The 13,907-nt window shown below is 44.5% G+C and overlaps 1 protein-coding gene and 1 long non-coding RNA gene across 2 annotated transcripts in view; one reads left to right on the plus strand and one right to left on the minus strand.

The window, feature by feature from the left end:
• Positions 1-5,057, minus strand: part of USP53 (ubiquitin specific peptidase 53) — a 31,582-nt gene extending 26,525 nt beyond the window's left edge. The window contains exon 1 of the mRNA XM_034401421.3: positions 4,722-5,057. The gene's annotated coding sequence lies outside the window, so the exon portion shown is untranslated. The remainder of the gene's footprint in view (positions 1-4,721) is intronic.
• The window catches only part of LOC117654688 (uncharacterized), a 33,558-nt gene continuing 24,688 nt past the window's right edge, over positions 5,038-13,907 (plus strand). Inside the window, exons 1-2 of the long non-coding RNA XR_004588368.2 lie at positions 5,038-5,105; positions 8,289-8,387. This is a non-coding gene — a long non-coding RNA (uncharacterized LOC117654688). The remainder of the gene's footprint in view (positions 5,106-8,288; positions 8,388-13,907) is intronic.

The raw sequence follows: 13,907 nt of genomic DNA on the forward strand, positions 1-13,907 counted from the left end.
ATATCTTGGGAATCCAAATTAATAAACTTGATAAAACTATAAAGTCATCTGAGCGGTGGCTCACATGGTAAGACGCTGGGCCTGAGCACCACTGAGGTTGGCGGCTCGATTCCTGTGAATGAATGAACTGCATAGGGACAAGAAAGGTGCCCCTACCGGCACTTAGGCATCCCACAGGTAAAGATAACACTGCCCAAAAAAATTCCTTTCACAGAGGCAGCCAGCTACCCGGTGATCTCTGGCTAACATGTGCCATATGCTTAAAAAAAAGGTCATCTGAAAGAAAAGTACTATTGGTATCTACTATTACTTATCTAGTCAACAACAAGATATGGTTGAAATCTTCATATTGCAAATTGTAGATCTTTCAAACAAACATAAAACTGTAGGTACAGGAAGCTTTAACTACCCTATCATCTCTTGGAAGACTAAATATCAGCACACTGCTTCCAGGAATCTGTGAACTTTGTTTCTGATAACCTTCTCCTTTAGAGGGAGGAAGGCACAAGAGAATCAGTTAGCCTTAAACATGATACTAATCAATACTTACTTGCTTAAGTGGGAATGCATAAGCAAAAGCATATCTTACACTTCAAGAAAGTAGATTTGAATAAACTCAAGAGCATTGCTAAATAGGAGACCTTGCAAAAGAAACTAAGGGAAACCAGTCTTAAGGTTTCAGAGTTTCTAAATAAGAGATACTAAAAATACAACTGCAAACAATGTGATAAAAGTTGGGATAGCAGAAATAGATAAACACAGAGTGTTTATAAAAATCTGAAACAAAAAAAATCATAGGAAACAAATACAATGAGAGATAGATCAACAAGAAAAAAATCAAACAGGTAACCTGGAATTTCCTGGTCCTAGGACCTCTACTTTTCAATATTTTCATGAATGAGTTATATGAAGAGTTAAAAGGAAGCTTATGAGATTTGGAAATGATACAAAATTAAATGGGATATGGTAGCTAATACTGTAGAAGACAGAAATAAAATTCAAAATTATCTTGATGAGCAATCAGCTGAAAGTAATCGTGGTATCTGATAGAGACAAATGCAGAAGTTTAAAAAACAAAACTCAAAATGTAGAATACTTAACCTGACAGTAGTATTTGTAAAAAAGACATTGAATGATAGTGTAGTGCAAACTATTACATGCGTATGAGCTAACAGAATGACATGCTAGGAAAAAAAAAACAATTGCAGCATGAATATTAGCAGAAGTATAATTTCCAAATCAGACATTTTTTCTCCTTTGGTCAGACTTGGATCCAGTTATGAACATCACCTTCTAAGAAGGATTCAGAAAAAATGGAACTGATTCAGGAAAGGAAAAAAAGAGGTTGTTCAGGGCACTACCCAAAAAATCCTATTAAGAAAGATTGAACAGGTGGGTAAACTTAGCCTTCAGAAAATAAGTGAAGACATTAGGACAGCACAACTGTAAATAGGAGAACACTGTAGAAAGGTTATTGCCTATATGCTTTTACTGTTAAGACTTCCAGGAAACACCTGGTAATTACGTTTGAAAACAGCATGCCTATAAAGAACCCTTTCTGTGATTAATATAACTTTTATGTTCTTAGTATTAACAAGCCACTTGAGTAAACCATCCTTAATGTAATCTCTGCCATGTCAGTCATTATTCCACTATCAATAATAAAAGCAGTTCTGATGGAGGGGTCAGATTCTGGAGATGGCTAATAGAATAGAAAAGATTTCACCTCTACCCTGTTTACACATTAGTCTTTTTTATCCACTTTGTTAATAATTTTAATATTTTAACTTTCAATGCCCAATGTTTTAACCTTTTAATTGTTTTATACTTATTTATGGCATTTTAAACCATGCAGTCATTTGATAATGAGATGGGCACCATATAAATGGTGAGTAAATAATATTGTGAGTAAATCATCTTGTCTAGTATGATATGTATCAGCACTATCTTAGCTATTTCCACTAAAAGAATGATTGAAATGAACTCATTCAACTCATATTTATTTTTTCAACCTGCCTTTTAATTTTAGATCCTGCCCTTTGCCCTTTAATTACTACATTGTAGTAAAATATCTATAAACATGCATTATTATATTTATTAAAATTTTAAGAAAAGTCTTGGTTATTTTACTATTATTTTGAAAGTGCTTTTTTATTTTAAGATTTTTTTTATATGGACATGGAACACTGATGCTTTGAAAGCACATATACAGACAAGCACACACACACACACACAATATCAATACATTCACACACATGATTTTGCAAATAAATCTTATAAACCATATATAGAGAATGAAAATGAGCCCTTTTGGTTATTGCTAAAATAATTTGTATCTGTACATTATACAGGATATGAATGTATTCAATAAGTGATTACACATCCATCTTTCAAATGATAATTTAATTTAATTTAATTTAACATCCCCTCCCCCCAGACTCTAATTTCAACTCACATGTTTCTAGGGTAAACTGATCCATAATTGAGAAGTAGCTGAATAGTTTTATTTAATAATTTGTATTTTTAATAATTGGATAGAGGAGGTTATAAGAATAGAAACAAGCATAGATAACCTATGTGTTAAATTTAAATTTACAATGTGGCAACTACATCAAATGCAAATTTCATCAGGCATCAACATAATGCAAATAACAATCACAACTAACTATTCTTAAGAAAAAAACATATTTTGCTAAAATATTTCTAACATATAATGATAATGAAATTAAAACATGCCACTTTAATTAAATTTGTGTTAAGTTGTAGGCTTAAAAATGTATTTATACGGTAGTTCTAAAATTACTAAAACATTTTTAGATTTCATTAAAGTCAGTTCCTGAATCCTGTGTTATAAGCAACAGCATTTTAAGAAGTTGATATCTGACATATCTATACCTACTTGTACTAATATGTACTATTTTTAAGGAATGCATAGAAGACGTTTCATACACTTCCCTTGAACTTGAATATAGACATCTATGGTTAAAACGTAACCCAGTTATATAACATTCCAAAATTACCATTAATTTTGAAACTTGAATCTTTTAAACCTTTAAATGGGACAGATATTCCAAATGGTCTTTACACAAACCAAGTTTATTATTTTTCAAAGCACACATAAAATTCCAAAAGTGCTAAGTATCTAACTTGAAAACTTTCATACACTCACTAGACTATTCTATAGGATCTCTGCTTCAGGCTTAAGCTCTGCAAATGGAAGAGAATCACCAATAGTAGAACATCCTATCATGTCAACAAGCCCTACGCTTTGACAGACCTCAACTCCTTACTGTAAATAAAAACTACACCTTTCGGGATTTTCCTTCCTCTTTTCCAGTGGTGGGATTCAAATAATTTAACAACCGGTTCTCTGTCCTAATGACCAGGTCGGTGGGCGTGGCCATGGTGGCCGTTGCCAGGGGATGTGACAGGCAGCACTCGGCCTCCTGCACCCTCCTGGGAGCAAAATCAGGCCACGGGGTGGGGGGGGTAGGGGGGACACACCACCACCACCACCACCCAGTGGTGGGTTTCAAGTAATTTATACACCAGGTTCTCTGCCCTAATGATTTCTTCCAACAACCAGTTTGACAAACTGCTCAGAAAGTTAACAACCGGTTCTCCCAAAGTGGTGCGAACTGGCTGAATCCCACCACTGCTCCTTTCCCTATAGAGCAGTGTTTCTCAACCTTGGTAGCTTGAAGATGGGTGGACTTCAACTCCCAGAATCCCCCAGCCAGCAACGCTGGCTGGGGGATTCTGGGAGTTGAAGTCCACCCATCTTCAAGCTACCAAGGTTGAGAAACACTGCTATAGAGGCAGCCACTTTAACTGCGAATGTTTGGAGATGGACATTAGGAGGGATAACTCCTGTGTTATCAACCCTCAGTCTACCCTTACAAAAGCCTCCAGGTTAAGATAACCTTTGTTGTCATGTTTTTTACGGCGAGCACACTGGCTGGCACCCATTAAAAATGAACTTGTGTCGCCTGCCCTCAAGAGAAAGTATACATCTACTTTTAAAGAGCCAGAGCCAGAGCGGGGGTTATTTTCCACGTTGCTTAAGAGCGCACACACTAATTGTGGAGCCTGACGGAAGAAGTCGCGCACGCAGGTAAACAAGAAGGAGCCGAGTTAAGGAAGGCGGCGGGAAGGCGCAGCCACCAGAAACGGGGAAGGTGGGGAAGGACGGAGGGAGGGAATAAATAAAAGAAAAGGTTTCTTCGTTGCCGTTCATCTTCTCCTCTCAGAGCCCTCAAGGGACTTCCCTCAAGCAACGCCAAGGGAGAATGTCCTACAGACTCTTTTTGGCTTGACCCTCGTCATTCACACACCCACACAGCCACGCACCCCGCGGGCACTTCCAGGAGCCAGAAGGAAAAGCCGCACCTACCCCAACAAGCACCCTCGACTCTTCCCACCCACCCACCCCCCACTCCCCGAGGTTTTCGCACCTGCCGCCCCAAGGAAAACCTTTCCGCTCCGGTCGGTGTGAGCACGCAAGCAGGCGGCAGGGCACCGAGGCCCCTTCGCGACTCAGACTAAGCAGCGGCGGGGCCCTCTCTCCCGGCCGGACTCTCTGCCCTCTCGCTCTTCGCCTTCGCTTCAGAAGAAACCGGCCGAGTCCCGCGGGGGAATAACTTGCTCGGCCGTCCATCCTCCCGCCCGCTCGCCCGCCCGGGAGATAAAGCTCAATCCCCGCTTTCCCGCGAGGGGCTTACCTCCGGCCGCCTCGACGGCTGCTCTTCCCCATCCCGATCGCGACTCCTGCGGACGATCCGGCTGCGCCCGAAGCGCCCGAGCTCCTTCCCCCGCCCCCATCGCCCTGCTCCCGCCCACCTCGCCTCTCAGTTAACTTTCTTCCTCCTGCCTCCAGCGAAGCACGCGCGCCCGCGGCTGGGAAGGGGCGGGGCGGAGAAACAACCGTCCCGGAGCGGCTCGAGAGGCTGGCGAGCGCGCGCTCGGCGGTGCAGGCTGGGGAAGTGGGGCGGGGGGGGGGGGCGGGCGGAGGAGCAGCTGACTCTCGCGGGGAGGGGTGAGACCTCCTTCAGACGCCAGCGAGAGGGCGGCTTCCGATTGGAGGGAGAGGGAAAGCCACAAGGAAGGTACGCGGGAAGTGATTGGAAGTGCGGGATTGGGAGGACCGTGCCGGAAGAGCCAATTCGGATCTCTGGCACCTGCCCCCACCCCCACCCCCCACCCCCGGCTTCTGTTTTGTGTCTGGCCCGGCGGGGATCTGCGGAAGTTGACGCCGGGTGGGCTAGTTTGGTGCGCGCGGCGGCTGCCGCGGGGAGCGCTTGACATGGGGAGAATCGGATTCGGAATGTGTTCATAGACCAGTGTTTCTCAACCTTGGTAGCTTGAAGATGGGTGGACTTCAACTCCCAGAATCCCCCAGCCAGCAGCGCTGGCTGGGGGATTCTGGGAGTTGAAGTCCACCCATCTTCAAGCTACCAAGGTTGACAAACACGGTCATAGACGAACGTGGTTGCTCTGCTTAAAATTGGTTTGCCCGAAATGAATCACAACGGATTAGATTCCCGCAGTGCGCCTAAGCATCATGATTGTAAACAACCTACTAGCCAGTTATATGGTAATAATAACATTGCAAACCCACGAACAAGCAAACTTCTGGTTCGCTTTGATGATGCGTAAGCTTAGCCTAAACGACCTTTTCCTTCCTTCCCTGATTTAGGGGTATGGTTGTAGCCGATGTTTGCACAATGTACTTAATGGAGCTGGAAAGCATTGAAAAGAGATACTTTACAAAATATTTATTTAGCATCAGTGAAGCTTAATGTCTGGAGATTCTCAATCATCCAGGTCATGGTTTTCCCAAAGGTGCTTTTTCAAGAGGCAACTGGACTACTTGCCTCTTGAAAAAGCACCTCTGGGACATCAGCGAAGCTTAAAACATTTAAACAGGCAATTCCTGGCTGATTGTTGAGCCACCCAGACAAAACTTCCATTGGAATCTCTAGTGAAACACCTTTAGAAGCAAATTTATGAATTTCCAAAGCATGAAACTGCTTTAGTGTTTTGAGCACAGTTGTTTTGCTACTGCTGACTTGCTTTGCATGGAACTATTACTGACCTATGGCTAATTACGGTATATTCATATCGATTTCTGAGTTTTGTCACATCAAAAATTGTATGGCTTGGATTCACACAGTCAACTTAGCTAGTTTGACTTCAATGTGTTGTTTGAATCAATAACAACTTTTTTTTGGGGGGGGGGACAATTGTCCACCAGACAACTACTCCTTGCCATTAATCTTTTGTAACAGAGCGAAAACTTGAGATAAAGCTAACAGTTTTCCTATATGTCCCACAATGTTTTGCTCTAGTACTGTATCCCCACCATTGCCTGTACTTAGGAAAATTCAGCAGGGCCATTTCTATTTGCAATAGTGTTGGGAAAACCAATAAATATCAATCCCTGATTCACTTTTACAAAATAATAGGAGCTGTCTTCACTGGTCAGAGAATCTGAGTCCATGTATCATCAAGGTGAGCTACAGCCAGGGCCGGATTTTCCTATAGGCTAACTAGGCTTCAGCCTAGGGCCTCAAGATCAAGAGGGGTCTACATTCAAATTGTTAGCAAAATTAAAATTACACTTTCACTATAAGTGAAAGGGCCTCATAAATGGAATAGCCTAGGGCCTCTTTTCATCTAAATCCGGCCCTGGCTACAGCGTGTGCATGACCAGCTGAATTCTTGAGTTCAGAATTCTTGAGTTCAGAACAAGTGCCAATTTAAAATTGCAGTCATGGCCTTGTCAGTTGTACGAGATGGAGACAGGAACCCTGCATTGTTTCCAAAACTAGTCCTGTACATTATGGTGGCGGATAGAAGACATGACCTTCATATCACTATTGTTTTCTGGGAAGTATTTGAATTTGGCTCTGCCCCCTTCTCCACCATTAGATGATGCAAATGCATATCTGCAGCAGCATTAAAAAGTAGCTGTTTCCTTGAAAGATACAGCAGACAGAATATTGACTCATGACTATGCCATCCAAAATGCTGAGATGGACGCTGCTCCTCCTGGTGCTGCATTATCCGTTGCTTGTTAGTGAGTAAGTTCTGGAGGCAGCTGATGATCCTTCCTTTCCCTTTGGACAGTGTGGAAAAATTCGATTTTCTTGGAAGGTTCATTAGATATCTTTTTCAAAACATGGAGTAAAACTGAGGAAACTTGCTCTTCTCATTTGTAATTACAGGTTCAAGTCTAGATATGTGTACTCATTGTGAAGTAAATACAAATTTCATCATGGAAATTCGATGAACATTCCAATGGCTGTGTAAATGAATCAGTTTTTTAAAAAAATTAAGCCACTGTGAAGAAAACAAAAGGGTGACTTAGCCAAAAATCCTAGACCTCAGGCAGAAAGAACTGTGGAAAGAATGCTGAGTTGGAAAAAGTCCAAGGAGATAATTCAAGATACAGAAAACTCAGATGTACACTGTTTTATAGTAGAGGAAACAGGATTCATGTAGTTATAGATCAGAGCCCTGAACAAAGGCATGTGTACAACATAGCACATAAATTAATAAGGTCTCTAATGGAGGGATATCTAAGAAAGGAAAATATAGGCAGCTCATAATGCTGAAGGCCATTTTTGACCTATGGTTTGGCATGCCTGCCTTCCAAAAAGTGGGGAAGACAAAAGATGCAAGCTGGGCATATACTATAATTAATTTAAGTTCAAATGTAAACATAATTACTGTTTGTGGTAATTATGGATTACTCCCTGTGCACTTTAAAGTTTGTAGTTCAGTGACAAATTCTGGAGGCAGATTTTTGCCCTTGCCCTCACTTAATGGAACACAGAGATTTTTATCATTATTTCATTTAATTCCCTTTATAATGATGAATGGCCTTGCAAGACTTCATCATGATATATGGTGTGTGTGTGTGTGTATACTTACACAGTATGTTTATATATTGTATGCATATGTATGTATATGTATATAAAACACACACACAAACACACACACACACACTCTTCTAATTCTGTTGGTCAAAGCTATATGAACTCTATGGTAAAATGTTTGGGACCTTTTCCTGCATCTTTCCCCACATTCCAATACAGTTAGCTCTTGATTTATAACCCTTCATTTAACAACTGTTCAAGTAACAACAATGAAAAATTTACAGTAGGTCCTCACACTTATGTGTTGCGCATAGTCCAGTATCAAACTGTTCTTCCGGATGAAAGACTTGGCTTGCCACCAATGAAAATACCTGAGCTACTCTGTATTTTGTTCTTGTTTTTTAACAGCTTTTTTCCCCTGTAAGGATGAGGAGAAAAGAAGAAAAATGTGAAGAATGCAAGAGAGTTACAAAGAGGAGATGATGCCTGCACTCCATGTAAAATTTGGTACATGAAATTAGATAATTGAAAGAAGGAAACCCCCTGCACGAGAGTCAATATGTGGTTTAAATAAATTGTTGCTTTGGGAGAATAATTTCATTAACTCTTATCACCTAATAATTGTATATTTTTGCAGTTAACTTCAACTGCACTAACTTATGACATTAAGATTACTTCTTGGCAGGTACTCCTAATATTAATAAATAATTGTTTTTTCCTTCTTTTTTGATGTAAACTTTAAGAAATATTTTTTTTTTACTTTATTGGGAATATTACTTTTTCTGTAAGATTACCTTGCTCTCTTTAATAGTTAAAGCTATGCACTTGTGTGAGACCAGTTTCAGTTTGGCACATGTTTAGTGTAACCATGTTTAGTGGGCATCATAAACTTTTAATATTTTTAAAATGAGAATAATAATGATTTATCCAATTATAATTTTATGTAAATATTAACCAGGAAAAGCAATTTAATACTCCTATGCTATAATTTATTGTAGAATGATATTATACAGCTGTAGTTTACATAATCCTATAGCAGAGATTTTAGCAACAGGATGAATGGTGATCAATGATTTTTAAATCATTGAAAAATTACATACCGTTGTGGTGTTACAGTTCTATGACATGTTCACATTCTCTCTCAAAGTATATGTGTGTGTGTGTTTATCTTAATATATGATACACATACACACTATGTCATAGTGCTCCCTTTTTATGATCCTGTAATCCCTTAATCTGGGGTAGAGTTGAGGCAACTGGATGGAACTGAGCATTTCGTGACACCATGCAGAGTTCACAGCAAATTTTTTTTTCTTCGCGCCCTAGGAGAGAAATATTGGCTACTACCTAGGATTGAACTCTCAATCTTCTGAACAGGAGGTGGGCACTAGGTGGTGGGCACTAGGCCACCAAGCTCTTCTCTCTCTATATCGTATTTTTTGGACTATAAGACGCACCGGAGTATAAGACGTACCTTAGTTTTTGGGGAGGAAAATAAGAAAAAAACTGATTGGCAGGTGGATCAGCCTCCTGGAATACCCCCAATCATCTGTTCTCAGAGGTGAATTTTAGCAACAGCTTCGTTGGTTATGAGCTCTGTGCCTTGCTTTTTTTTTTTCAGCCTCTGAAACCTCTGTTTCAGAGACTTTTTTTCTGAAGCTCCATTTTGTTAAATCGTGGGCGATTGAAGGAAGACTCGAAACAATGTAACTGTAACTCTTTTATTTAACTCCAGAAACAGCAATGGCAATTCAAACCCCGGACAACCCTTTATATAGGAAGGGGCTGTCCCCGGCTGCAACCACTGACGTGCCTTCTAATTTCCCGCTCTCAGGACTAATTCCTGATTGGCTCATTTGAACTGTACTTGATATCTAACACTCCTCCCCTCTAGTTCAGTGTCCGCCCGTCCGGGGTCTCTATGCTACGTAGTCGCGTAAGTAGGCGGGTCGCTTGGAGGTTCGACTGGACCTGCGCAGTTCAGTCGTTCTGGTGCCTTCGGGTTGAGAGGTTGAGGTCCGCTGCTCCCTCTGTGTGGGCTCCGGAACTCTCTCGAACTCGGTCTCCGGTGTGGATTCGCCTCCTTCTCCCACTTTACTTGGCTGTCCCCGCCGGCTCCTTTCGGCGCCTGTTGCCTCCTCCGTGGACTCAGGTACGTGCTCGCTGTTATCTTCTTCCGGGCTGGTGTTAGGCGTGTCCAGAACTGGCGTTTGTGTATTGGCCCGCTCTGGTACCGCTTGCGTGTCTTTTCCTTCCCCCTGGTTGTTGTGCTGGGTTTCCCTCTCGACTCTCGTTAATCTTCCCCTTAGCTGGTCGATGTGCCTTTTCCAGTGCTGGCCGTCTGTTGTCTGGACCCGGTAGGACAGGGGCCCCGTCACCTGGGTTATTGTTGCTGGTACCCAGAGTGGGTTTCCGCTTAGGTTTTTTGCGTAGACTCTGTCCCCTGGCTGGAACTCTCGGATTCTGCTCGTGGAGTCGGTTGGCTTCTCTGTGCTGTACTGCGGGTGCAGTCTGTCCAGAGGGGATCTCAGCTTACAGCCCATTAATAATTCTGCTGGGCTTCGGTGGGTCGTGGCGCTTGGTGTAATGTGCTGGATGGCTAATAGTTTATCTAATTTGGCCTGAATGTCCCCTGGGCCTAATCTCATAAGCGTCTCCTTTGTAGATCTCACCATCCGTTCCGCCAAACCGTTCGTCGAAGGTTTTTTGGGGGCCGATAAGGCATGCCTTATTCCTTGGTCAGCGAGGAACATCTCGAAGGTGTTTGATGTGAACGGCGGCCCGTTGTCGGAGACTATGAGGTCGGGAATCCCATGTGTGGCGAATAGGCGTCTCAATACTTTAATCACTGCATCTGCTGTTGTCGTCGACATGAGCACTACTTCGAGCCACTTTGAATATGCGTCCACGATGACTAGGAACGTATTCCCTTTGCACGGCCCTGCGAAGTCGATGTGCAATCTGGCCCATGGTGTTCCCGGGTTTTCCCAGTCGTGGACGGGGGCTGAGTTTGGTGCCGCCCTCGACTCTTGGCAGTTTGCGCAGGAGGACACCCACATCTCGATTTCCTTGTCCATCCCGGGCCACCACACGTAGCTTCTGGCCAGGGCTTTCATCCTCACGATCCCCGGGTGCCCGTCGTGGAGTAATCTGAGTGTCTGTTGTCTTAGTGTGTTTGGAACAATGACTCTATCCCCCCACAACACGCACCCCCTTAGTCCTGACAGTTCATTTTGCCTCCGTTTGTATGGCAGGAACTCTGTGCTTATGTCTTTTTCCTCCGGCCACCCCTTCCAGATCCAATTTAAAATTCGCGCCAGTATTTTGTCCTTTGCGGTGGCCCTCGCGATGTCGGTTGCAGAAATTCGGGCTTCCTCCATCGTCTCGATTAGCAGCGTGGTCATCGCTGGCGCTGGATCCTCCCCCGTTTCTGGAAGTGGGCACCTGCTGAGGGCGTCTGCATGGTCGATTGATTTTCCCGGGTGGTGGAGCAGTGTGTAGTTGTAGGCCACCAGAAACACCACCCATCTTAGCATTCTGGGCGACAAAACGGGGGGTGTTGGTTTGTCCCCTGCTATGATGCCTAACAATGGCTTGTGGTCGGTTATTAGTTCAAAACTCCGACCGTAGAGATACTCATGGAACCTTTTTATTCCGGCTACTGCGGCTAACGCCTCTTTGTCCAATTGGCTATAGTTCCGTTCGGGTTTTGACAAAGTCCGGGAGAAAAATGCAATGGGGGCCTCTGTTCCGTTAGGCATCTTGTGGCTCAATACAGCTCCGATGCCGAAGGGGGATGCATCGCAAGTTAGTCTTATGGGTAATGTCCCGCTGTATTGCACTAAAACTCTGTCTGACGTTAAAAGGTTCTTTATGTCTTCGAACGCTTTCCTCTCTCGCTCCCCCCATTTCCATTCTGCCTTCCTGTCCAGTAGCCGGTGGAGTGGTTCAGCAGTGGTAGCTTTCTGCGGTAGGAAGATATTATAAAAGTTAAGCAACCCCAAAAATGCCTGCAGTTCGGTTTTATTTTTTTGGGGGGGGTGCTTCCTTGATCGCTCTCAGCTTCCCGGGGGTGGGTCTAATTCCCGGCTTATCTATCAAGTATCCCAGGAACTCGACCTGAGTCTCTGCTAGTTGGCACTTGTCCCTTTTAACTTTGAGTCCCACTTTCTGGAACCTTGTCAGCACCTCCCTGAGTCGCTGCTTCAATTGAGTCGTGTCCCTTGCTGATATTAATACATCGTCGAAATATGGGACGACTCCCTCGATTCCCTGTAGGAGTCGTTCCATCAGGCTTTGGAAAAGCCCGGGCGCTACACTCACCCCAAATTGCAGTCTCTTACATTTGAATGCGCCCCTGTGTGTAACGATGGTTTGTGCTTCCGCGGTGGCTTCATCTACGGGCAGCTGCTGGTATGCTTGTGCTAAATCCAATTTTGCGAAGATTCTTCCCCTCCCCAAGGAATGCAAGAGGTGTTGGACTACTGGTACAGGGTATGCGCTTTGTTGGAGCGCCTTATTTAATGTACTTTTATAGTCTCCGCACAAGCGTACTGACCCGTCCGGTTTAATCGGTGTCACGATGGGGGTTTCCCATCTCGCGTGGTCTATTGGCTCTAACACTCCCTGCGCGACCAGTTTATCTAATTGTTCGTCTATTTTTGGCCGTAGCGCAAAAGGGACTCTCCGGGGTTTGATTCGGATTGGGGCTACCTGGGGGTCTAAATTGAATGAGATTGGGGACCCTTTGTACTTGCCTAGTTCGTTGTTAAAGACCTCTGCGAACTCCCTCATCAGGTCCTCCTCCCAGGTGTCATTTCCGATGTGATCGACGCCGGTGATGGCTAGCCCCAATGGCTCGAACCACTCCATGCCCAGCAGGCTGGGCCGGTCTCTGTCCACAATCGTGAGGGGTAGCGTGGCTTTGAATGTCTTGTAGGCTACGTTGAACTTGCCAATGCCTACCACAGGAATTCGGTTCCCTTGGTAGTCGATGAGGGTGAGGCGCTGTCGTTTGAGGTCGCGGGCTGTGATGTGTGGCAGGAGCTTCTTGATTGTTCTCCAGGATACCATCGATAGGCTGGATCCCGAGTCCACCTGCATTCTGCAGGGTCTCCCCTCGATCAAGACTGTTGCCGCCATCTTATTTGCCCTTCCCGCGCTGGCATGGCCGATCACGATGGTTTGATGGGTCTCGCCTCGATCCGCCCGATGGTCATCGTTTCTTTGTCCTCGCCCAAACGGTTGTCTCTTCCCACTTGTCTGGAATTTTCTGTTGTTTGTTGGCGATCGGGGGGGTCTGGTCTTCCTTGAGGCTGGCTGGGATGCCCTGCAGACCCTCGCTATGTGCCCTTTCTTTTCGCATCTTTGGCAGATAGCGTCCCGAAATCTGCATTCGGCTCTCGGGTGGTTCCCTTCGCATCCCGAGCACCAGGCCTCTCTCTTCCCCTGTTGTCTCTCCTTGCGATCGGCTCGGAGGTGATGGACTTCATCCTCCTCGTCCTCTTCCTCCGAACCCGATTCCACTCTTTCATAGTGCACGGCCGCCTCCTCCTTTACGGGCGGCCCGCTTTTCATTTTCTTCATAGCCGCCGCCGATTTCTGGGAAGCTTCGGTTGCGGATGCTTCTTCCAAGGCCTCCTTGAATGTAATTTGAGGCCGGGCCAGCAACCTACTCTGTAACGTGAGGTCCCTCAGTCCCAGTACTAGACGGTCCCTCATGGCCTCTTCTAGTTTCAGGAAATCGCATGCAGCAGCTATTTCCCGCAAGGTCGCCACGAACGCACTGATTGTCTCTCCCTCTCTTTGGTCCCTCCGATAAAACTCATGCCTTCTTACCAGGGATGATGCTTGCGGTGCGTAGTGTGCCTTGAGTATTTCTTGCAACGTTGTCCAGGTCATGGTCTTCAGATCGGCTGGGGCGGCAAGCGCTTTTGCCATTTTAAAAACTGCCGGGCCGCAATGGGTGAGGAAAAGGGCCCTCTTCCTCTGCTCTGATAAGCTCAGCAGATCGTTCGCCTCCATGAA

The sequence above is a fragment of the Pantherophis guttatus genome, chromosome 8 (genome assembly GCF_059756535.1).
Source record: "Pantherophis guttatus breed Tessera chromosome 8, ASM5975653v1, whole genome shotgun sequence".
NCBI classification, from domain to species: domain Eukaryota; kingdom Metazoa; phylum Chordata; class Lepidosauria; order Squamata; family Colubridae; genus Pantherophis; species Pantherophis guttatus.